Source organism: Stenella coeruleoalba (genome assembly GCF_951394435.1).
Source record: "Stenella coeruleoalba genome assembly, contig: scaffold_216, whole genome shotgun sequence".
Classification (NCBI taxonomy): Eukaryota; Metazoa; Chordata; class Mammalia; order Artiodactyla; family Delphinidae; genus Stenella; species Stenella coeruleoalba.
Window position 1 is genome coordinate 269,783 of NW_027645919.1, and position 26,237 is coordinate 296,019.

Below are 26,237 nucleotides of genomic sequence, written 5' to 3' on the forward strand. Positions count from 1 at the left end.
CCCCGTCCCCTAACCCTAACCCTAGCCCGAACCCTAACCCTAACCCTTCCCCGAAGCCTGACCCTCACCCGTCCCCTAATCCTAAGCCGTACGCTAACACTAACGCGCGCCCTCACACGCACGCTCCCCCTAAAGCGTTGCCGTACCCTCTCCTGGACCCTAAACCGTCCCCGTCCCCTAACCCTAACCCTAGCCCGAACCCTAACCCTAACCCTTCCCCGAAGCCTGACCCTCACCCGTCCCCTAATCCTAACCCGTACGCTAACACTAACGCGTGCCCTCACACGCACGCTCCCCCTAAAGCGTTGCCGTACCCTCACCTGGACCCGAAACCGTCCCCGTCCCCTAACCCTAACCCTAGCCCGAACCCTAACCCTAACCCTTCCCCGAAGCCAGACCCTCACCCGTCCCCTAATCCTAACCCGTACGCTAACACTAACCCGCGCCCTCACACGCACGCTCCCCCTAAAGCGTTGCCGTACCCTCACCTGGACCCTAAACCGTCCCCGTCCCCTAACCCTAACCCTAGCCCGAACCCTAACCCTAACCCTTCCCCGAAGCCTGACCCTCACCCGTCCCCTAATCCTAACCTGTACGCTAACACTAACCCGCGCCCTCACACGAACGCTCCCCCTAAAGCGTTGCCGTACCCTCACCTGGACCCTAAACCGTCCCCGTCCCCTAACCCTAACCCTAGCCCAAACCCTAACCCTAACCCTTCCCCGAAGCCTGACCCTCACCCGTCCCCTAATCCTAAGCCGTACGCTAACACTAACCCGCGCCCTCACACGCACGCTCCCCCTAAAGCGTTGCCGTACCCTCACCTGGACCCTAAACCGTCCCCGTCCCCTAACCCTAACCCTAGCCCGAAACCTAACCCTAACCCTTCCCCGAAGCCTGACCCTCACCCGTCCCCTAATCCTAAGCCGCACGCTAACACTAACGCGTGCCCTCACACGCACGCTCCCCCTAAAGCGTTGCCGTACCCTCACCTGGACCCTAAACCGTCCCCGTCCCCTAACCCTAACCCTAGCCCGAACCCTAACCCTAACCCTTCCCCGAAGCCTGACCCTCACCCGTCCCCTAATCCTAACCCGTACGCTAACACTAATGCGTGCCCTCACACGCACGCTCCCCCTAAAGCGTTGCCGTCACCTGGACCCTAAACCGTCCCCGTCCCCTAACCCTAACCGTAGCCCGAACCCTAACCCTAACCCTTCCCCGAAGCCTGACCCTCACCCGTCCCCTAATCCTAAGCCGTACGCTAACACTAACCCGCGCCCTCACACGCACGCTCCCCCTAAAGCGTTGCCGTACCCTCACCTGAACCCTAAACCGTAACCGTCCCCTAACCTTAACCCTAGCCCGAACCCTAACCCTAACCCTTCCCCGAAGCCTGACCCTCACCCGTCCCCTAATCCTAACCCGTACGCTAACACTAACCCGCGCCCTCACACGCACGCTCCCCCTAAAGCGTTGCCGTACCCTCACCTGGACCCTAAACCGTCCCCGTCCCCTAACCCTAACCCTAGCCCGAACCCTAACCCTAACCCTTCCCCGAAGCCTGACCCTCACCCGTCCCCTAATCCTAACCCGTACGCTAACACTAACCCGTGCCCTCACACGCACGCTCCCCCTAAAGCGTTGCCGTACCCTCACCTGGACCCTAAACCGTCCCCGTCCCCTAACCCTAACCCTAGCCCGAACCCTAACCCTAACCCTTCCCCGAAGTCTGACCCTCACCCGTCCCCTAATCCTAACCCGTACGCTAACACTAACCCGCGCCCTCACACGCACGCTCCCCCTAAAGCGTTGCCGTACCCTCACCTGGACCCTAAACCTTCCCCGTCCCCTAACCCTAACCGTAGCCCGAACCCTAACCCTAACCCTTCCCCGAAGCCTGACCCTCACCCGTCCCCTAATCCTAAGCCGTACGCTAACACTAACCCGCGCCCTCACACGCACGCTCCCCCTAAAGCGTTGCCGTACCCTCACCTGGACCCTAAACCGTCCCCGTCCCCTAACCCTAACCCTAGCCCGAACCCTAACCCTAACCCTTCCCCGAAGCCTGACCCTCACCCGTCCCCTAATCCTAACCCGTACGCTAACACTAACCCGCGCCCTCACATGCACGCTCCCCCTAAAGCGTTGCCGCACCCTCACCTGGACCCTAAACCGTCCCCGTCCCCTAACCCTAACCCTAGCCCGAACCCTAACCCTAACCCTTCCCCGAAGCCTGACCCTCACCCGTCCCCTAATCCTAAGCCGCACGCTAACACTAACGCGCGCCCTCACACGCACGCTCCCCCTAAAGCGTTGCCGTAACCTCACCTGGACCCTAAACCGTCCCCGTCCCCTAACCCTAACCCTAGCCCGAACCCTAACCCTAACACTTCCCAGAAGCCTGACCCTCACCCGTCCCCTAATCCTAACCCGTACGATAACACTAACGCGCGCCCTCACACGCACGCTCCCCCTAAAGCGTTGCCGTACCCTCACCTGGACCCTAAACCGTCCCCGTCCCCTAACCCTAACCCTAGCCCGAACCCTAACCCTAACCCTTCCCCGAAGCCTGACCCTCACCCGTCCCCTAATCCTAACCCGTACGCTATCATTAACCCGTGCCCTCACACGCACGCTCCCCCTAAAACGTTGCCGTACCCTCACCTGGACCCGAAACCGTCCCCGTCCCCTAACCCTAACCCTAGCCCAAACCCTAACCCTAACCCTTCCCAGAAGCCTGACCCTCACCCGTCCCCTAATCCTAACCCGTATGCTAACACTAACTCGCGCCCTCACACGCACGCTCCCCCTAAAGCGTTGCCGTACCCTCACCTGGACCCTAAACCGTCCCCGTCCCCTAACCCTAACCCTAGCCCGAACCCTAACCCTAACCCTTCCCCGAAGCCTGACCCTCACCCGTCCCCTAATCCTAACCCGTACGCTAACACTAACCCGCGCCCTCACACGCACGCTCCCCCTAAAGCGTTGCCGTACCCTCACCTGGACCCTAAACCGTCCCCGTCCCCTAACCCTAACCCTAGCCCGAACCCTAACCCTAACCCTTCCCCGAAGCCTGACCCTCACCCGTCCCCTAATCCTAAGCCGTACGCTAACACTAACCCGCGCCCTCACACGCACGCTCCCCCTAAAGCGTTGCCGTACCCTCACCTGGACCCTAAACCGTCCCCGTCCCCTAACCCTAACCCTAGCCCGAACCCTAACCCTAACCCTTCCCCGAAGCCTGACACTCACCCGTCCCCTAATCCTAAGCCGCACGCTAACACTAACGCGCGCCCTCACACGCACGCTCCCCCTAAAGCGTTGCCGTACCCTCACTTGGACCCTAAACCGTCCCCGTCCCCTAACCCTAACCCTAGCCCGAACCCTAACCCTAACCCTTCCCCGAAGCCTGACCCTCACCCGTCCCCTAATCCTAAGCTGTACGCTAACACTAACGCGCGCCCTCACACGCACGCTCCCCCTAAAGCGTTGCCGTACCCTCTCCTGGACCCTAAACCGTCCCCGTCCCCTAACCCTAACCCTAGCCCGAACCCTAACCCTAACCCTTCCTCGAAGCCTGACCCTCACCCGTCCCCTAATCCTAACCCGTACGCTAACACTAACGCGTGCCCTCACACGCACGCCTCCCCTAAAGCGTTGCCGTACCCTCACCTGGACCCGAAACCGTCCCCGTCCCCTAACCCTAACCCTAGCCCGAACCCTAACCCTAACCCTTCCCCGAAGCCTGACCCTCACCCGTCCCCTAATCCTAACCCGTACGCTAACACTATCCCGCGCCCTCACACGCACGCTCCCCCTAAAACGTTGCCGTACCCTCAGCTGGACCCTAAACCGTCCCCGTCCCCTAACCCTAACCCTAGCCCGAACCCTAACCCTAACCCTTCCCCGAAGCCTGACCCTCACCCGTCCCCTAATCCTAAGCCGTACGCTAACACTAACCCACGCCCTCACACGCACGCTCCCCCTAAAGCGTTGCCGTACCCTCACCTGGACCCTAAACCGTCCCCGTCCCCTAACCCTAACCCTAGCCCGAACCCTAACCCTAACCCTTCCCCGAAGCCTGACCCTCACCCGTCCCCTAATCCTAAGCCGCACGCTAACACTAACGCGCGCCCTCACACGCACGCTCCCCCTAAAGCGTTGCCGTACCCTCACCTGGACCCTAAACCGTCCCCGTCCCCTAACCCTAACCCTAGCCCGAACCCTAACCCTAACCCTTCCCCGAAGCCTGACCCTCACCCGTCCCCTAATCCTAACCCGTACGCTAACACTAACCCGCGCCCTCACACGCACGCTCCCTCTAACGCGTTGCCGTACCCTCACCTGGACCCTAAACCTTCCCCGTCCCCTAACCCTAACCCTAGCCCGAACCCTAACCCTAACCGTTCCCCGAAGCCTGACCCTCACCCGTCCCCTAATCCTAACCCGTACGCTAACACTAACCCGCGCCCTCACACGCACGCTCCCCCTAAAGCGTTGCCGTACCCTCACCTGAACCCTAAACCGTAACCGTCCCCTAACCTTAACCCTAGCCCGAACCCTAACCCTAACCCTTCCCCGAAGCCTGACCCTCACCCGTCCCCTAATCCTAACCCGTACGCTAACACTAACCCGCGCCCTCACACGCTCGCTCCCCCTAAAGCGTTGCCGTACCCTCACCTGGACCCTAAACCGTCCCCGTCCCCTAACCCTAACCCTAGCCCGAACCCTAACCCTAACCCTTCCCGGAAGCCTGACCCTCACCCATCCCCTAATCCTAACCCGTACGCTAACACTAACCCGTGCCCTCACACGCACGCTCCCCCTAAAGCGTTGCCGTACCCTCACCTGGACCCTAAACCGTCCCCGTCCCCTAACCCTAAACCTAGCCTGAACCCTAACCCTAACCCTTCCCAGAAGCCTGACCCTCACCCGTCCCCTAATCCTAACCCGTACGCTAACACTAACCCGCGCCCTCACACGTACGCTCCCCCTAAAGCGTTGCCGTACCCTCACCTAGACCCTAAACCGTCCCCGTCCCCTAACCCTAACCCTAGCCCGAACCCTAACCCTAACCCTTCCCCGATGCCTGACCCTCACCCGTCCCCTAATCCTAACCCGTACGCTAACACTAACCCGCGTCCTCACACGCACGCTCCCCCTAAAGCGTTGCCGTACCCTCACCTGGACCCTAAACCGTCACCGTCCCTTAACCCTTACCCTAGCCCGAACCCTAACCCTAAACCTTCCCCGAAGCCTGACCCTCACCCGTCCCCTAATCCTAACCCGTACGCTAACACTAACCCACGCCCTCACACGCACGCTCCCCCTAAAGCGTTGCCGTACCCTCACCTGGACCCTAAACCTTCCCCATCCCCTAACCCTAACCCTAGCCCGAACCCTAACCCTAACCCTTCCCCGAAGCCTGACCCTCACCCGTCCCCTAATCCTAACCCGTACGCTAACACTAACGCGCGCCCTCACATGCACGCTCCCCCTAAAGCGTTGCCGTACCTTCTCCTGGACCCTAAACCGTCCCCGTACCCTAACCCTAACCCTAGCCCGAACCCTAACCCTAACCCTTCCCAGAAGCCTGACCCTTACCCGTCCCCTAATCCTAACCCGTACGCTAACACTAACGCGTGCCCTCACACGCACGCTCCCCCTAAAGCGTTGCCGTACCCTCACCTAGACCCTAAACCGTCCCCGTCCCCTAACCCTAACCCTAGCCCGAACCCTAACCCTAACCCTTCCCCGCTGCCTGACCCTCACCCGTCCCCTAATCCTAACCCGTACGCTAACACTAACCCGCGTCCTCACACGCACGCTCCCCCTAAAGCGTTGCCGTACCCTCACCTGGACCCTAAACCGTCCCCGTCCCTTAACCCTTACCCTAGCCCGAACCCTAACCCTAAACCTTCCCCGAAGCCTGACCCTCACCCGTCCCCTAATCCTAACCCGTACGCTAACACTAACCCACGCCCTCACACGCACGCTCCCCCTAAAGCGTTGCCGTACCCTCACCTGGCCCCTAAACCTTCCCCATCCCCTAACCCTAACCCTAGCCCGAACCCTAACCCTAACCCTTCCCCGAAGCCTGACCCTCACCCGTCCCCTAATCCTAACCCGTACGCTAACACTAACCCGCGACCTCACACGCACGCTCCCCCTAAAGCGTTGCCGTACCCTCACCTGGACCCTAAACCGTCCCCGTCCCCTAACCCTAACCCTAGCCCGAACCCTAACCCTAACCCTTCCCCGAAGCCTGACCCTCACCCGTCCCCTAATCCTAACCCGTACGCTAACACTAACACGCGCCCTCACACGCACGCTCCCCCTAAAGCGTTGCCGTACCCTCACCTGGACCCTAAACCGTCCCCATCCCCTAACCCTAACCCTAGCCCGAAACCTAACCCTAACCCTTCCCCGAAGCCTGACCCTCACCCGTCCCCTAATCCTAACCCGTACGCTAACACTAACCCGCGCCCTCACACGCACGCTCCCCCTAAAGCGTTGCCGTACCCTCACCTGGACCCTAAACCGTCCCCGTCCCCTAACCCTAACCCTAGCCCAAACCCTAACCCTAACCCTTCCCCGAAGCCTGACCCTCACCCGTCCCCTAATCCTAAGCCGTACGCTAACACTAACCCGCGCCCTCACACGCACGCTCCCCCTAAAGCGTTGCCGTACCCTCACCTGGACCCTAAACCGTCCCCGTCCCCTAACCCTAACCCTAGCCCGAACCCTAACCCTAACCCTTCCCCGAAGCCTGACCCTCACCCGTCCCCTAATCCTAAGCCGCACGCTAACACTAACGCGCGCCCTCACATGCACGATCCCCCTAAAGCGTTGCCGTACCCTCACTTGGACCCTAAACCGTCCCCGTCCCCTAACCCTAACCCTAGCCCGAACCCTAACCCTAACCCTTCCCCGAAGCCTGACCCTCACCCGTCCCCTAATCCTAAGCCGTACGCTAACACTAACGCACGCCCTCACACGCACGCTCCCCCTAAAGCGTTGCCGTACCCTCTCCTGGACCCTAAACCGTCCCCATCCCCTAACCCTAACCATAGCCCGAACCCTAACCCTAACCCTTCCCCGAAGCCTGACCCTCACCCGTCCCCTAATCCTAACCCGTACGCTAACACTAACCCGCGCCCTCACACGCACGCTCCCCCTAAAGCGTTGCCGTACCCTCACCTGGACCCTAAACCGTCCCCGTCCCCTAACCCTAACCCTAGCCCGAACCCTAACCCTAACTCTTCCCCGAAGCCTGACCCTCACCCGTCCCCTAATCCTAACCCGTACGCTAACACTAACCCGCGCCCTCACACGCACGCTCCCCCTAAAGCGTTGCCGTACCCTCACCTGGACCCTAAACCTTCCCCGTCCCCTAACCCTAACCGTAGCCCGAACCCTAACCCTAACCCTTCCCCGAAGCCTGACCCTCACCCGTCCCCTAATCCTAAGCCGTACGCTAACACTAACCCGCGCCCTCACACGCACGCTCCCCCTAAAGCGTTGCCGTACCCTCACCTGAACCCTAAACCGTAACCGTCCCCTAACCTTAACCCTAGCCCGAACCCTAACCCTAACCCTTCCCCGAAGCCTGACCCTCACCCGTCCCCTAATCCTAACCCGTACGCTAACACTAACCCTCGCCCTCACACGCACGCTCCCCCTAAAGCGTTGCCGTACCCTCACCTGGACCCTAAACCGTCCCCGTCCCCTAACCCTAACCCTAGCCCGAACCCTAACCCTAACCCTTCCCCGAAGCCTGACCCTCACCCGTCCCCTAATCCTAACCCGTACGCTAACACTAATGCGTGCCCTCACACGCACGCTCCCCCTAAAGCGTTGCCGTCACCTGGACCCGAAACCGTCCCCGTCCCCTAACCCTAACCCTAGCCCGAACCCTAACCCTAACCCTTCCCCGAAGCCTGACCCTCACCCGTCCCCTAATCCTAACCCGTACGCTAACACTAACCCGCGCCCTCACACGCACGCTCCCCCTAAAGCGTTGCCGTACCCTCAGCTGGACCCTAAACCGTCCCCGTCCCCTAACCCTAACCCTAGCCCGAACCCTAACCCTAACGCTTCCCCGAAGCCTGACCCTCACCCGTCCCCTAATCCTAACCCGTACGCTAACACTAACCGGCGCCCTCACACGCACGCTCCCCCTAAAGCGTTGCCGTACCCTCACCTGGACCCTAAACATTCCCCGTCCCCTAACCCTAACCGTAGCCCGAACCCTAACCCTAACCCTTCCCCGAAGCCTGACCCTCACCCGTCCCCTAATCCTAAGCCGTACGCTAACACTAACCCGCGCCCTCACACGCACGCTCCCCCTAAAGCGTTGCCGTACCCTCACCTGAACCCTAAACCGTAACCGTCCCCTAACCTTAACCCTAGCCCGAACCCTAACCCTAACCCTTCCCCGAAGCCTGACCCTCACCCGTCCCCTAATCCTAACCCGTACGCTAACACTAACCCGCGCCCTCACACGCACGCTCCCCCTAAAGCGTTGCCGTACCCTCACCTGGACCCTAAACCTTCCCCGTCCCCTAACCCTAACCGTAGCCCGAACCCTAACCCTAACCCTTCCCCGAAGCCTGACCCTCACCCGTCCCCTAATCCTAAGCCGTACGCTAACACTAACCCGCGCCCTCACACGCACGCTCCCCCTAAAGCGTTGCCGTACCCTCACCTGGACCCTAAACCGTCCCCGTCCCCTAACCCTAACCCTAGCCCGAACCCTAACCCTAACCCTTCCCCGAAGCCTGACCCTCACCCGTCCCCTAATCCTAACCCGTACGCTAACACTAACCCGCGCCCTCACATGCACGCTCCCCCTAAAGCGTTGCCGCACCCTCACCTGGACCCTAAACCGTCCCCGTCCCCTAACCCTAACCCTAGCCCGAACCCTAACCCTAACCCTTCCCCGAAGCCTGACCCTCACCCGTCCCCTAATCCTAAGCCGCACGCTAACACTAACGCGCGCCCTCACACGCACGCTCCCCCTAAAGCGTTGCCGTACCCTCACCTGGACCCTAAACCGTCCCCGTCCCCTAACCCTAACCCTAGCCCGAACCCTAACCCTAACACTTCCCAGAAGCCTGACCCTCACCCGTCCCCTAATCCTAACCCGTACGATAACACTAACGCGCGCCCTCACACGCACGCTCCCCCTAAAGCGTTGCCGTACCCTCACCTGGACCCTAAACCGTCCCCGTCCCCTAACCCTAACCCTAGCCCGAACCCTAACCCTAACCCTTCCCCGAAGCCTGACCCTCACCCGTCCCCTAATCCTAACCCGTACGCTATCATTAACCCGTGCCCTCACACGCACGCTCCCCCTAAAACGTTGCCGTACCCTCACCTGGACCCGAAACCGTCCCCGTCCCCTAACCCTAACCCTAGCCCAAACCCTAACCCTAACCCTTCCCAGAAGCCTGACCCTCACCCGTCCCCTAATCCTAACCCGTACGCTAACACTAACTCGCGCCCTCACACGCACGCTCCCCCTAAAGCGTTGCCGTACCCTCACCTGGACCCTAAACCGTCCCCGTCCCCTAACCCTAACCCTAGCCCGAACCCTAACCCTAACCCTTCCCCGAAGCCTGACCCTCACCCGTCCCCTAATCCTAACCCGTACGCTAACACTAACCCGCGCCCTCACACGCACGCTCCCCCTAAAGCGTTGCCGTACCCTCACCTGGACCCTAAACCGTCCCCGTCCCCTAACCCTAACCCTAGCCCGAACCCTAACCCTAACCCTTCCCCGAAGCCTGACCCTCACCCGTCCCCTAATCCTAAGCCGTACGCTAACACTAACCCGCGCCCTCACACGCACGCTCCCCCTAAAGCGTTGCCGTACCCTCACCTGGACCCTAAACCGTCCCCGTCCCCTAACCCTAACCCTAGCCCGAACCCTAACCCTAACCCTTCCCCGAAGCCTGACACTCACCCGTCCCCTAATCCTAAGCCGCACGCTAACACTAACGCGCGCCCTCACACGCACGCTCCCCCTAAAGCGTTGCCGTACCCTCACTTGGACCCTAAACCGTCCCCGTCCCCTAACCCTAACCCTAGCCCGAACCCTAACCCTAACCCTTCCCCGAAGCCTGACCCTCACCCGTCCCCTAATCCTAAGCTGTACGCTAACACTAACGCGCGCCCTCACACGCACGCTCCCCCTAAAGCGTTGCCGTACCCTCTCCTGGACCCTAAACCGTCCCCGTCCCCTAACCCTAACCCTAGCCCGAACCCTAACCCTAACCCTTCCCCGAAGCCTGACCCTCACCCGTCCCCTAATCCTAACCCGTACGCTAACACTAACGCGTGCCCTCACACGCACGCCTCCCCTAAAGCGTTGCCGTACCCTCACCTGGACCCGAAACCGTCCCCGTCCCCTAACCCTAACCCTAGCCCGAACCCTAACCCTAACCCTTCCCCGAAGCCTGACCCTCACCCGTCCCCTAATCCTAACCCGTACGCTAACACTATCCCGCGCCCTCACACGCACGCTCCCCCTAAAACGTTGCCGTACCCTCAGCTGGACCCTAAACCGTCCCCGTCCCCTAACCCTAACCCTAGCCCGAACCCTAACCCTAACCCTTCCCCGAAGCCTGACCCTCACCCGTCCCCTAATCCTAAGCCGTACGCTAACACTAACCCACGCCCTCACACGCACGCTCCCCCTAAAGCGTTGCCGTACCCTCACCTGGACCCTAAACCGTCCCCGTCCCCTAACCCTAACCCTAGCCCGAACCCTAACCCTAACCCTTCCCCGAAGCCTGACCCTCACCCGTCCCCTATTCCTAAGCCGCACGCTAACACTAACGCGCGCCCTCACACGCACGCTCCCCCTAAAGCGTTGCCGTACCCTCACCTGGACCCTAAACCGTCCCCGTCCCCTAACCCTAACCCTAGCCCGAACCCTAACCCTAACCCTTCCCCGAAGCCTGACCCTCACCCGTCCCCTAATCCTAACCCGTACGCTAACACTAACCCGCGCCCTCACACGCACGCTCCCTCTAACGCGTTGCCGTACCCTCACCTGGACCCTAAACCTTCCCCGTCCCCTAACCCTAACCCTAGCCCGAACCCTAACCCTAACCGTTCCCCGAAGCCTGACCCTCACCCGTCCCCTAATCCTAACCCGTACGCTAACACTAACCCGCGCCCTCACACGCACGCTCCCCCTAAAGCGTTGCCGTACCCTCACCTGAACCCTAAACCGTAACCGTCCCCTAACCTTAACCCTAGCCCGAACCCTAACCCTAACCCTTCCCCGAAGCCTGACCCTCACCCGTCCCCTAATCCTAACCCGTACGCTAACACTAACCCGCGCCCTCACACGCTCGCTCCCCCTAAAGCGTTGCCGTACCCTCACCTGGACCCTAAACCGTCCCCGTCCCCTAACCCTAACCCTAGCCCGAACCCTAACCCTAACCCTTCCCGGAAGCCTGACCCTCACCCATCCCCTAATCCTAACCCGTACGCTAACACTAACCCGTGCCCTCACACGCACGCTCCCCCTAAAGCGTTGCCGTACCCTCACCTGGACCCTAAACCGTCCCCGTCCCCTAACCCTAAACCTAGCCTGAACCCTAACCCTAACCCTTCCCAGAAGCCTGACCCTCACCCGTCCCCTAATCCTAACCCGTACGCTAACACTAACCCGCGCCCTCACACGTACGCTCCCCCTAAAGCGTTGCCGTACCCTCACCTAGACCCTAAACCGTCCCCGTCCCCTAACCCTAACCCTAGCCCGAACCCTAACCCTAACCCTTCCCCGATGCCTGACCCTCACCCGTCCCCTAATCCTAACCCGTACGCTAACACTAACCCGCGTCCTCACACGCACGCTCCCCCTAAAGCGTTGCCGTACCCTCACCTGGACCCTAAACCGTCACCGTCCCTTAACCCTTACCCTAGCCCGAACCCTAACCCTAAACCTTCCCCGAAGCCTGACCCTCACCCGTCCCCTAATCCTAACCCGTACGCTAACACTAACCCACGCCCTCACACGCACGCTCCCCCTAAAGCGTTGCCGTACCCTCACCTGGACCCTAAACCTTCCCCATCCCCTAACCCTAACCCTAGCCCGAACCCTAACCCTAACCCTTCCCCGAAGCCTGACCCTCACCCGTCCCCTAATCCTAACCCGTACGCTAACACTAACGCGCGCCCTCACATGCACGCTCCCCCTAAAGCGTTGCCGTACCTTCTCCTGGACCCTAAACCGTCCCCGTACCCTAACCCTAACCCTAGCCCGAACCCTAACCCTAACCCTTCCCAGAAGCCTGACCCTTACCCGTCCCCTAATCCTAACCCGTACGCTAACACTAACGCGTGCCCTCACACGCACGCTCCCCCTAAAGCGTTGCCGTACCCTCACCTAGACCCTAAACCGTCCCCGTCCCCTAACCCTAACCCTAGCCCGAACCCTAACCCTAACCCTTCCCCGCTGCCTGACCCTCACCCGTCCCCTAATCCTAACCCGTACGCTAACACTAACCCGCGTCCTCACACGCACGCTCCCCCTAAAGCGTTGCCGTACCCTCACCTGGACCCTAAACCGTCCCCGTCCCTTAACCCTTACCCTAGCCCGAACCCTAACCCTAAACCTTCCCCGAAGCCTGACCCTCACCCGTCCCCTAATCCTAACCCGTACGCTAACACTAACCCACGCCCTCACACGCACGCTCCCCCTAAAGCGTTGCCGTACCCTCACCTGGCCCCTAAACCTTCCCCATCCCCTAACCCTAACCCTAGCCCGAACCCTAACCCTAACCCTTCCCCGAAGCCTGACCCTCACCCGTCCCCTAATCCTAACCCGTACGCTAACACTAACCCGCGACCTCACACGCACGCTCCCCCTAAAGCGTTGCCGTACCCTCACCTGGACCCTAAACCGTCCCCGTCCCCTAACCCTAACCCTAGCCCGAACCCTAACCCTAACCCTTCCCCGAAGCCTGACCCTCACCCGTCCCCTAATCCTAACCCGTACGCTAACACTAACACGCGCCCTCACACGCACGCTCCCCCTAAAGCGTTGCCGTACCCTCACCTGGACCCTAAACCGTCCCCATCCCCTAACCCTAACCCTAGCCCGAAACCTAACCCTAACCCTTCCCCGAAGCCTGACCCTCACCCGTCCCCTAATCCTAACCCGTACGCTAACACTAACCCGCGCCCTCACACGCACGCTCCCCCTAAAGCGTTGCCGTACCCTCACCTGGACCCTAAACCGTCCCCGTCCCCTAACCCTAACCCTAGCCCAAACCCTAACCCTAACCCTTCCCCGAAGCCTGACCCTCACCCGTCCCCTAATCCTAAGCCGTACGCTAACACTAACCCGCGCCCTCACACGCACGCTCCCCCTAAAGCGTTGCCGTACCCTCACCTGGACCCTAAACCGTCCCCGTCCCCTAACCCTAACCCTAGCCCGAACCCTAACCCTAACCCTTCCCCGAAGCCTGACCCTCACCCGTCCCCTAATCCTAAGCCGCACGCTAACACTAACGCGCGCCCTCACACGCACGATCCCCCTAAAGCGTTGCCGTACCCTCACTTGGACCCTAAACCGTCCCCGTCCCCTAACCCTAACCCTAGCCCGAACCCTAACCCTAACCCTTCCCCGAAGCCTGACCCTCACCCGTCCCCTAATCCTAAGCCGTACGCTAACACTAACGCACGCCCTCACACGCACGCTCCCCCTAAAGCGTTGCCGTACCCTCTCCTGGACCCTAAACCGTCCCCATCCCCTAACCCTAACCATAGCCCGAACCCTAACCCTAACCCTTCCCCGAAGCCTGACCCTCACCCGTCCCCTAATCCTAACCCGTACGCTAACACTAACCCGCGCCCTCACACGCACGCTCCCCCTAAAGCGTTGCCGTACCCTCACCTGGACCCTAAACCGTCCCCGTCCCCTAACCCTAACCCTAGCCCGAACCCTAACCCTAACTCTTCCCCGAAGCCTGACCCTCACCCGTCCCCTAATCCTAACCCGTACGCTAACACTAACCCACGCCCTCACACGCACGCTCCCCCTAAAGCGTTGCCGTACCCTCACCTGGACCCTAAACCTTCCCCGTCCCCTAACCCTAACCGTAGCCCGAACCCTAACCCTAACCCTTCCCCGAAGCCTGACCCTCACCCGTCCCCTAATCCTAAGCCGTACGCTAACACTAACCCGCGCCCTCACACGCACGCTCCCCCTAAAGCGTTGCCGTACCCTCACCTGGACCCTAAACCGTCCCCGTCCCCTAACCCTAACCCTAGCCCGAACCCTAACCCTAACCCTTCCCCGAAGCCTGACCCTCACCCGTCCCCTAATCCTAACCCGTACGCTAACACTAACCCGCGCCCTCACACGCACGCTCCCCCTAAAGCGTTGCTGTACCCTCACCTGGACCCTAAACCGTCCCCGTCCCCTAACCCTAACCCTAGCCCGAACCCTAACCCTAACCCTTCCCCGAAGCCTGACCCTCACCCGTCCCCTAATCCTAAGCCGTACGCTAACACTAACCCGCGCCCTCACACGCACGCTCCCCCTAAAGCGTTGCCGTACCCTCACCTGGACCCGAAACCGTCCCCGTCCCCTAACCCTAACCCTAGCCCGAACCCTAACCCTAACCCTTCCCCGAAGCCTGACCCTCACCCGTCCCCTAATCCTAACCCGTACGCTAACAATAACCCGCGCCCTCACACGCACGCTCCCCCTAAATCGTTGCCGTACCCTCACCTGTACCCTAAACCTTCCCCATCCCCTAACCCTAACCCTAGCCCGAACCCTAAGCCTAACCATTCCCCGAAGCCTCACCCTCACCCGTCCCCTAATCCTAACCCGTACGCTAACACTAACCCGCGCCCTCACACGCACGCTCCCCCTAAAGCGTTGCCGTACCCTCACCTGGACCCTAAACCGTCCCCATCCCCTAACCCTAACCCTAGCCCGAACCCTAACCCTAACCCTTCCCCGAAGCCTGACCCTCACCCGTCCCCTAATCCTAACCCGTACGCTAACACTAACACGCGCCCTCACACGCACGCTCCCCCTAAAGCGTTGCCGTACCCTCACCTGGACCCTAAACCTTCCCCGTCCCCTAACCCTAACCGTAGCCCGAACCCTAACCCTAACCCTTCCCCGAAGCCTGACCCTCACCCGTCCCCTAATCCTAAGCCGTACGCTAACACTAACCCGCGCCCTCACACGCACGCTCCCCCTAAAGCGTTGCCGTACCCTCACCTGGACCCTAAACCGTCCCCGTCCCCTAACCCTAACCCTAGCCCGAACCCTAACCCTAACCCTTCCCCGAAGCCTGACCCTCACCCGTCCCCTAATCCTAAGCCGCACGCTAACACTAACGCGCGCCCTCACACGCACGCTCCCCCTAAAGCGTTGCCGTACCCTCACTTGGACCCTAAACCGTCCCCGTCCCCTAACCCTAACCCTAGCCCGAACCCTAACCCTAACCCTTCCCCGAAGCCTGACCCTCACCCGTCCACTAATCCTAAGCCGTACGCTAACACTAACGCGCGCCCTCACACGCACGCTCCCCCTAAAGCGTTGCCGTACCCTCTCCTGGACCCTAAACCGTCCCCGTCCCCTAACCCTAACCCTAGCCCGAACCCTAACCCTAACCTTCCCCGAAGCCTGACCCTCACCCGTCCCCTAATCCTAACCCGTACGCTAACACAAACGCGTGCCCTCACACGCACGCTCCCCCTAAAGCGTTGCCGTACCCTCACCTGGACCCGAAACCGTCCCCGTCCCCTAACCCTAACACTAGCCCGAACCCTAACCCTAACCCTTCCCTGAAGCTTGACCCTCACCCGTCCCCTAATCCTAACCCGTACGCTAACACTAACCCGTGCCCTCACACGCACGCTCCCCCTAAAGCGTTGCCGTACCCTCACCTGGACCCTAAACCTTCCCCGTCCCCTAACCCTAACCCTACCCGAACCCTAACCCTAACCCTTCCCCGAAGCCTGACCCTCACCCGTCCCCTAATCCTAACCCGTACGCTAACACTAACCCGCGCCCTCACACGCACGCTCCCCCTAAAGCGTTGCCGTACCCTCACATGGACCCTAAACTTTCCCCGTCCCCTAACCCTAACCGTAGCCCGAACCCTAACACTAACCCTTCCCCGAAGCCTGACCCTCACCCGTCCCCTAATCCTAAGCCGTACGCTAACACTAACCCGCGCCCTCACACGCACGCTCCCCCTAAAGCGTTGCCGTACCCTCACCTGAACCCTAACCGTCCCCGTCCCCTAACCCTAACCCTAGCCCGAACCCTAACCCTAACCCTTCCCCGAAGCCTGACCCTCACCCGTCCCCTAATCCTAAGCCGCACGCTAACACTAACGCGCGCCCTCACACGCACGCTCCCCCTAAAGTGTTGCCGTACCCTCACTTGGACCCTAAACCGTCCCCGTCCCCTAACCCTAACCCTAGCCCGAACCCTAACCCTAACCCTTCCCCGAAGCCTGACCCTCACCCGTCCCCTAATCCTAAGCCGTACGCTAACACTAACGCGCGCCCTCACACGCACGCTCCCCCTAAAGCGTTGCCGTACCATCTCCTGGACCCTAAACCGTCCCCGTCCCCTAAACCTAACCCTAGCCCGAACCCTAACCCTAACCCTTCCCCGAAGCCTGACTCTCACCCGTCCCCTAATCCTAACCCGTACGCTAACACTAACGCGTGCCCTCACACGCACGCTCCCCCTAAAGCGTTGCCGTACCCTCACCTGGACCCGAAACCGTCCCCGTCCCCTAACCCTAACCCTAGCCCGAACCCTAACCCTAACCCTTCCCCGAAGCCTGACCCTCACCCGTCCCCTAATCCTAACCCGTACGCTAACACTAACCCGCGCCCTCACACGCACGCTCCCCCTAAAGCGTTGCCGTATCCTCACCTGGACCCTAAACCGTCCCCGTCCCCTAACCCTAACCCTAGCCCGAACCCTAACCCTAAACCTTCCCCGAAGCCTGACCCTCACCCGTCCCCTAATCCTAACCCGTACGCTAACACTAACCCTTGCCCTCACACGCACGCTCCCCCTAAAGCGTTGCTGTACCCTCACCTGGACCCTAAACCTTCCCCGTCCCCTAACCCTAACCGTAGCCCGAACCCTAACCCTAACCCTTCCCCGAAGCCTGACCCTCACCCGTCCCCTAATCCTAAGCCGTACGCTAACACTAACCCGCGCCCTCACACGCACGCTCCCCCTAAAGCGTTGCCGTACCCTCACCTGAACCCTAAACCGTAACCGTCCCCTAACCTTAACCCTAGCCCGAACCCTAACCCTAAACCTTCCCCGAAGCCTGACCCTCACCCGTTCCCTAATCCTAACCCGTATGATAACACTAACCCTCGCCCTCACACGCACGCTCCCCCTAAAGCGTTGCCGTACCCTCACCTGGACCCTAAACCGTCCCCGTCCCCTAACCCTAACCGTAGCCCGAACCCTAACCCTAACCCTTCCCCGAAGCCTGACCCTCACCCGTCCCCTAATCCTAAGCCGTACGCTAACACTAACCCGCGCCCTCACACGCACGCTCCCCCTAAAGCGTTGCCGTACCCTCACCTGAACCCTAAACCGTCCCCGTCTCCTAACCCTAACCCTAGCCCGAACCCTAACCCTAACCCTTCCCCGAAGCCTGACCCTCACCCGTCCCCTAATCCTAACCCGTACGCTAACACTAACCCGCGCCCTCACACGCACGCTCCCCCTTAAGCGTTGCCGTACCCTCACCTGGACCCTAAACCGTCCCCGTCCCCTAACCCTAACCCTAGCCCGAACCCTAACCCTAACCCTTCCCCGAAGCCTGACCCTCACCCGTCCCCTAATCCTAAGCCGTACGCTAACACTAACCCGCGCCCTCACACGCACGCTCCCCCTAAAGCGTTGCCGTACCCTCACCTGGACCCGAAACCGTCCCCGTCCCCTAACCCTAACCCTAGCCCGAACCCTAACCCTAACCCTTCCCCGAAGCCTGACCCTCACCCGTCCCCTAATCCTAACCCGTACGCTAACAATAACCCGCGCCCTCACACGCACGCTCCCCCTAAATCGTTGCCGTACCCTCACCTGGACCCTAAACCTTCCCCATCCCCTAACCCTAACCCTAGCCCGAACCCTAACCCTAACCATTCCCCGCAGCCTGACCCTCACCCGTCCCCTAATCCTAACCCGTACGCTAACACTAACCCGCGCCCTCACACGCACGCTCCTTCTAAAGCGTTGCCGTACCCTCACCTGGACCCTAAACCGTCCCCATCCCCTAACCCTAACCCTAGCCCGAACCCTAACCCTAACCCTTCCCCGAAGCCTGACCCTCACCCGTCCCCTAATCCTAACCCGTACGCTAACACTAACACGCGCCCTCACACGCACGCTCCCCCTAAAGCGTTTCCGTACCCTCACCTGGACCCTAAACCTTCTCCGTCCCCTAACCCTAACTGTAGCCCGAACCCTAACCCTAACCCTTCCCCGAAGCCTGACCCTCACCCGTCCCCTAATCCTAAGCCGTACGCCAACACTAACCCGCGCCCTCACACGCACGCTCCCCCTAAAGCGTTGCCGTACCCTCACCTGGACCCTAAACCGTCCCCGTCCCCTAACCCTAACCCTAGCCCGAACCCTAACCCTAACCCTTCCCCGAAGCCTGACCCTCACCCGTCCCCTAATCCTAAGCCGTACGCTAACACTAACCCGCGCCCTCACACGCACGCTCCCCCTAAAGCGTTGCCGTACCCTCACCTGGACCCTAAACCGTCCCCGTCCCCTAACCCTAACCCTAGCCCGAACCCTAACCCTAACCCTTCCCCGAAGCCTGACCCTCACCCGTCCCCTAATCCTAACCCGTACGCTAACACTAACCCGCGCCCTCACACGCACGCTCCCCCTAAAGCGTTGCCGTACCCTCACCTGGACCCTAAACCTTCCCCGTCCCCTAACCCTAACCGTAGCCCGAACCCTAACCCTAACCCTTCCCCGAAGCCTGACCCTCACCCGTCCCCTAATCCTAAGCCGTACGCTAACACTAACCCGCGCCCTCACACGCACGCTCCCCCTAAAGCGTTGCCGTACCCTCACCTGGACCCTAAACCGTCCCCGTCCCCTAACCCTAACCCTAGCCCGAACCCTAACCCTAACCCTTCCCCGAAGCCTGACCCTCACCCGTCCCCTAATCCTAACCCGTACGCTAACACTAACCCGCGCCCTCACACGCACGCTCCCCCTAAAGCGTTGCCGTACCCTCACCTGGACCCTAAACCTTCCCCGTCCCCTAACCCTAACCGTAGCCCGAACCCTAACCCTAACACTTCCCCGAAGCCTGACCCTCACCCGTCCCCTAATCCTAAGCCGTACGCTACCACTAACCCGCGCCCTCACACGCACGCTCCCCCTAAAGCGTTGCCGTACCCTCACCTGGACCCTAAACCGTCCCCGTCCCCTAACCCTAAACCTAGCCCGAACCCTAACCCTAACCCTTCCCCGAAGCCTGACCCTCACCCGTCTCCTAATCCTAACCCGTACGCTAACACTAACCCGCGCCCTCACACGCACGCTCCCCGTAAAGCGTTGCCGTACCCTCACCTGGACCCTAAACCGTCCCCGTCCCCTAACCCTAACCCTAGCCCGAACCCTAACCCTAACCCTTCCCCGAAGCCTGACCCTCACCCGTCCCATAATCCTAACCCGTACGCTAACACTAACCCGCGCCCTCACACGCACGCTCCCCGTAAAGCGTTGCCGTACCCTCACCTGGACCCTAAACCGTCCCCGTCCCCTAACCCTAACCCTAGCCCGAACCCTAACCCTAACCCTTCCCCGAAGCCTGACCCTCACCCGTCCCCTAATCCTAACCCGTACGCTAACACTAACCTGCGCCCTCACACGCACGCTCCCCCTAAAGCGTTGCCGTACCCTCACCTGGACCCTAAACCGTCCCCGTTCCCTAACCCTAACCCTAGCCCGAACCCTAACCCTAACCCTTCCCCGAAGCCTGACCCTCACCCGTCCCCTAATCCTAAGCCGTACGCTAACACTAACGCGCGCCCTCACACGTACGCTCCCCCTAAAGCGTTGCCGTACCCTCACCTGGACCCTAAACCGTCCCGGTCCCCTAACCCTAACCCTAGCCCGAACCCTAACCCTAACCCTTCCCCGAAGCCTGACCCTCACCCGTCCCCTAATGCTAAACCGTACGCTAACACTAACCCGCGCCCTCACACGCACGCTCCACCTAAAGCGTTGCCGTACCCTCACCTGGACCCGAAACCGTCCCCGTCCCCTAACCCTAACCCTAGCCCGAACCCTAACCCTAACCCTTCCCCGAAGCCTGACCCTCACCCGTCCCCTAATCTTAACCCGTACGCTAACACTAACCCACGCCCTCACACGCACGCTCCCCCTAAAGCGTTGCCGTACCCTCACCTGGACCCTAAACCGTCCCCGTCCCCTAACCCTAACCCTAGCCCGAACCCTAACCCTAACCCATCCCCGAAGCCTGACCCTCACCCGTCCCCTAATCCTAGCCCGTACGCTAACACTAACCCGCGCCCTCACACGCACGCTCCCCCTAAAGCGTTGCCGTACCCTCACCTGGACCCTAAACCGTCCCCGTCCCCTAACCCTAACCCTAGCCCGAACCCTAACCCTAAACCTTCCCCGAAGCCGGACCCTCACCCGTCCCCTACTCCTAACCCGTACGCTAACACTTACCCGCGCCCTCACACGCACGCTCCCCCTAAAGCGTTGCCGTACCCTCACCTGGACCCTAAACCGTCCCCGTCCCCTAACCCTAACTCTAGCCCGAACCCTAACCCTAACCCTTCCCCGAAGCCTGACCCTCACCCGTCCCCTAATCCTAACCCGTACGCTAACACTAACCCGCGCCCTCACACGCACGCTCCCCCTAAAGCGTTGCCGTACCCTCACCTGGACCCTAAACCGTCCCCGTACCCTAACCCTAACCCTAGCCCGAACCCTAACCCTAACCCTTCCCCGAAGCCTGACCCTCACCCGTCCCCTAATCCTAACCCGTACGCTAACACTAACCCGCGCCCTCACACCCACGCTCCCCCTAAAGCGTTGCCGTACCCTCACCTGGACCCTAAACCTTCCCCGTCCCCTAACCCTAACCGTAGCCCGAACCCTAACCCTAACCCTTCCCAGAAGCCTGACCCTCACCCGTCCCCTAATCCTAAGCCGTACGCTACCACTAACCCGCGCCCTCACACGCACGCTCCCCCTAAAGCGTTGCCGTACCCTCACCTGGACCCTAAACCGTCCCCGTCCCCTAACCCTAACCCTAGCCCGAACCCTAACCCTAACCCTTCCCCGAAGCCTGACCCTCACCCGTCCCCTAATCCTAACCCGTACGCTAACACTAACCCGCGCCCTCACATGCACGCTCCCCCTAAAGCGTTGCCGTACCCTCACCTGGACCCTAAACCATCCCCGTCCCCTAACCCTAACCCTAGCCCGAACCCTAACCCTAACACTTCCCAGAACCCTGACCCTCACCCGTCCCCTAATCCTAACCCGTACGCTAACACTAACCCGCGCCCTCACACGCACGCTCCCCCTAAAGCGTTGCCGTACCCTCACCTGGACCCTAAACCGTCCCCGTCCCCTAACCCTAACCCTAGCCCGAACCCTAACCCTAACCCTTCCCCGAAGCCTGACCCTCACCCGTCCCCTAATCCTAAGCCGTACGCTACCACTAACCCGCGCCCTCACACGCACGCTCCCCCTAAAGCGTTGCCGTACCCTCACCTGGACCCTAAACCGTCCCCGTCCCCTAACCTTAAACCTAGCCCGAACCCTAACCCTAACCCTTCCCCGAAGCCTGACCCTCACCCGTCTCCTAATCCTAACCCGTACGCTAACACTAACCCGCGCCCTCACACGCACGCTCCCCGTAAAGCGTTGCCGTACCCTCACCTGGACCCTAAACCGTCCCCGTCCCCTAACCCTAACCCTAGCCCGAACCCTAACCCTAACCCTTCCCCGAAGCCTGACCCTCACCCGTCCCCTAATCCTAACCCGTACGCTAACACTAACCCGCGCCCTCACACGCACGCTCCCCGTAAAGCGTTGCCGTACCCTCACCTGGACCCTAAACCGTCCCCGTCCCCTAACCCTAACCCTATCCCGAACCCTATCCCTAACCCTTCCCCGAAGCCTGACCCTCACCCGTCCCCTAATCCTAACCCGTACGCTAACACTAACCCACGCCCTCACATGTACGCTCCCCCTAAAGCGTTGCCGTACCCTCACCTGGACCCTAAACCGTCCCGGTCCCCTAACCCTAACCCTAGCCCGAACCCTAACCCTAACCCTTCCCCGAAGCCTGACCCTCACCCGTCCCCTAATCCTAAGCCGAACGCTAACACTAACCCGCGCCCTCACACGCACGCTCCCCCTAAAGCGTTGCCGTACCCTCACCTGGACCCTAAACCGTCCCCATTCCCTAACCCTAACCCTAGCCCGAACCCTAACCCTAACCCTTCCCCGAAGCCTGACCCTCACCCGTCCCCTAATCCTAACCCCTACGCTAACACTAACCCGCGCCCTCACACGCACGCTCCCCCTAAAGCGTTGCCGTACCCTCACCTGGACCCTAAACCGTCCCCGTCCCCTAACCCTAACCCTAGCCCGAACCCTAACCCTAACCCTTCCCAGAAGCCTGACCCTCACCCGTCCCCTAATCCTAACCCGTACGCTAACACTAACCCGCGCCCTCACACGCATGCTCCCCCTAAAGCGTTGCCGTACCCTCACCTGGACCCTAAACCGTCCCCGTAACCTAACCCTAACCCTAGCCCGAACCCTAACCCTAACCCTTCCCCGAAGCCTGACCCTCACCCGTCCCCTAATCCTAACCCGTACGCTAACACTAACCCGCGCCCTGACACGCACGCTCCCCCTAAAGCGTTGCCGTACCCTCACCTGGACCCTAAACCGTCCCCGTCCCCTAACCCTAACCCTAGCCCGAACCCTAACCCTAACCCTTCCCCGAAGCCTGACCCTCACCCGTCCCATAATCCTAACCCGTACGCTAACACTAACCCGCGCCCTCACACGCACGCTCCCCCTAAAGCGTTGCCGTACCCTCACCTGGACCCTAAACCGTCCCCGTCCCCTAACCCTAACCCTAGCCCGAACCCTAACCCTAACCCTTCCCCGAAGCCTGACCCTCACCCGTCCCCTAATCCTAAGCCGTACGCTAACACTAACCCGCGCCCTCACACGCACGCTCCCCCTAAAGCGTTGCCATACCCTCACCTGGACCCTATACTGTCCCCGTACCCTAACCCTAACCCTAGCCCGAACCCTAACCCTAACCCTTCCCCGAAGCCTGACCCTCACCCGTCCCCTAATCCTAACCCGTACGCTAACACTAACGCGCGCCCTCACACGCACGCTCCCCCTAAACCGTTGCCGTACCCTCACCTGGACCCTAAACCGTCCCGGTCCCCTAACCCTAACCCTAGCCCGAACCCTAACCCTAACCCTTCCCCGAAGCCTGACTCTCACCCGTCCCCTAATCCTAAGCCGAACGCTAACACTAACCCGCGCCCTCACACGCACGCTCCCCCTAAAGCGTTGCCGTACCCTCACCTGGACCCTAAACCGTCCCCGTCCCCTAACCCTAACCCTAGCCCGAACCCTAACCCTAACCCTTCCCCGAAGCCTGACCCTCACCCGTCCCCTAATCCTAACCCGTACGCTAACACTAACCCGCGCCCTCACACGCACGCTCCCCCTAAAGCGTTGCCGTACCCTCACCTGGACCCTAAACCGTCCCCGTCCCCTAACCCTAACCCTAGCCCGAACCCTAACCCTAACCCTTCCCCGAAGCCTGACCCTCACCCGTCCCCTAATCCTAACCCGTACGCTAACACTAACCCGCGCCCTCACACGCACGCTCCCCCTAAAGCGTTGCCGTACCCTTACCTGGACCCGAAACCGTCCCCGTCCCCTAACCCTAACCCGAGCCCGAACCCTAACCCTAACCCTTCCCCGAAACCTGACCCTCACCCGTCCCCTAATCCTAACCCGTACGCTTACACTAACCCGCGCCCTCACACGCACGCTCCCCCTAAAGCGTTGCCGTACCCTCACCTGGACCCTAAACCATCCCTGTCCCCTAACCCTAACCCTAGTCCGAACCCTAACCCTAACCCTTCCCCGAAGCCTGACCCTCACCCGTCCCCTAATCTTAACCCGTACGCTAACACTAACCCACGCCCTCACACGCACGCTCCCCCTAAAGCGTTGCCGTACCCTCACCTGGACCCTAAACCGTCCCCGTCCCCTAACCCTAACCCTAGCCCGAACCCTAACCCTAACCCTTCCCCGAAGCCTGACCCTCACGCGTCCCCTAATCCTAACCCGTACGCTAACACTAACCCGCGCCCTCACACGCACGCTCCCCCTAAAGCGTTGCCGTACCCTCACCTGGACCCTAAACCGTCCCCGTACCCTAACCCTAACCCTAGCCCGAACCCTAACCCTAACCCTTCCCCGAAGCCTGACCCTCACCCGTCCCCTAATCCTAACCCGTACGCTAACACTAACCCGCGCCCTCACACGCACGCTCCCCCTAAAGCGTTGCCGTACCCTCACCTGGACCCTAAACCTTCGCCGTCCCCTAACCCTAACCCTAGCCCGAACCCTAACCCTAACCCTTCCCCGAAGCCTGACCCTCACCCGTCCCCTAATCCTAAGCCGTACGCTAACACTAACCCGCGCCCTCACACGCACGCTCCCCCTAAAGCGTTGCCGTACCCTCACGTGAACCCTAAACCGTCCCCGTCCCCTAACCCTAACCCTAGCCCGAACCCTAACCCTAACCCTTCCCCGAAGCCTGACCCTCACCCGTCCCCTAATCCTAACCCGTACGCTAACACTAACCCGCGCCCTCACACGCACGCTCCCCCTAAAGCGTTGCCGTACCCTCACCTGGACCCTAAACCGTCCCCGTCCCCTAACCCTAACCCTAGCCCGAACCCTAACCCTAACCCTTCCCCGAAGCCTGACCCTCACCCGTCCCCTAATCCTAACCCGTACGCTAACACTAACCCGCGCCCTCACACGCACGCTCCCCCTAAAGCGTTGCCGTACCCTCACCTGGACCCTAAACCGTCCCCGTCCCCTAACCCTAACCCTAGCCCGAACCCTAACCCTAACCCTTCCCAGAAGCCTGACCCTCACCCGTCCCCTAATCCTAACCCGTACGCTAACACTAACCCGCGCCCTCACACGCACGCTCCCCCTAAAGCGTTGCCGTACCCTCACCTGGACCCTAAACCGTCCCCGTCACCTAACCCTAACCCTAGCCCGAACCCTAACCCTAACCCTTCCCCGAAGCCTGACCCTCACACGTCCCCTAATCCTAACCCGTACGCTAACACTAACCCGCGCCCTCACATGCACGCTCCCCCTAAAGCGTTGCCGTGCCCTCACCTGGACCCTAAACCGTCCCCGTACCCTAACCCTAACCCTAGCCCGAACCCTAACCGTAACCCTTCCCCGATGCCTGACCCTCACCCGTCCCCTAATCCTAAGCCGTACGCTACCACTAACCCGCGCCCTCACACGCACGCTCCCCCTAAAGCGTTGCCGTACCCTCACCTGGACCCTAAACCGTCCCCGTCCCCTAACCCTAACCCTAGCCCGAACCCTAACCCTAACCCTTCCCCGAAGCCTGACCCTCACCCGTCCCCTAATCCTAACCCGTACGCTAACACTAACCCGCGCCCTCACACGCACGCTCCCCCTAAAGCGTTGCCGTACCCTCACCTGGACCCTAAACCGTCCCCGTCCCCTAACCCTAACCCTAGCCCGAACCCTAACCCTAACCCTTCCCCGAAGCCTGACCCTCACCCGTCCCCTAATCCTAAGCCGTACGCTAACACTAACCCACACCCTCACACGCACGCTCACCCTAAAGCGTTGCCGTACCCTCACCTGGACCCGAAACCGTCCCCGTCCCCTAACCCTAACCCTAGCCCGAACCCTAACCCTAACCCTTCCCCGAAGCCTGACCCTCACCCGTCCCCTAATCCTAACCCGTACGCTAACACTAACCCGCGCCCTCACACGCACGCTCCCCCTAAAGCGTTGCCGTACCCTCACCTGGACCCTAAACCATCCCCGTCCCTTAACACTTACCCTAGCCCGAACCCTAACCCTA

The 26,237-nt window shown here is 61.0% G+C and overlaps 1 long non-coding RNA gene across 1 annotated transcript in view; it reads right to left on the minus strand.

The window, feature by feature from the left end:
* LOC307181481 overlaps window positions 1–26,237 on the minus strand; it is a 422,264-nt gene that overhangs the window by 224,582 nt on the left and 171,445 nt on the right. The gene's annotated exons all lie outside the window — the stretch shown is intronic.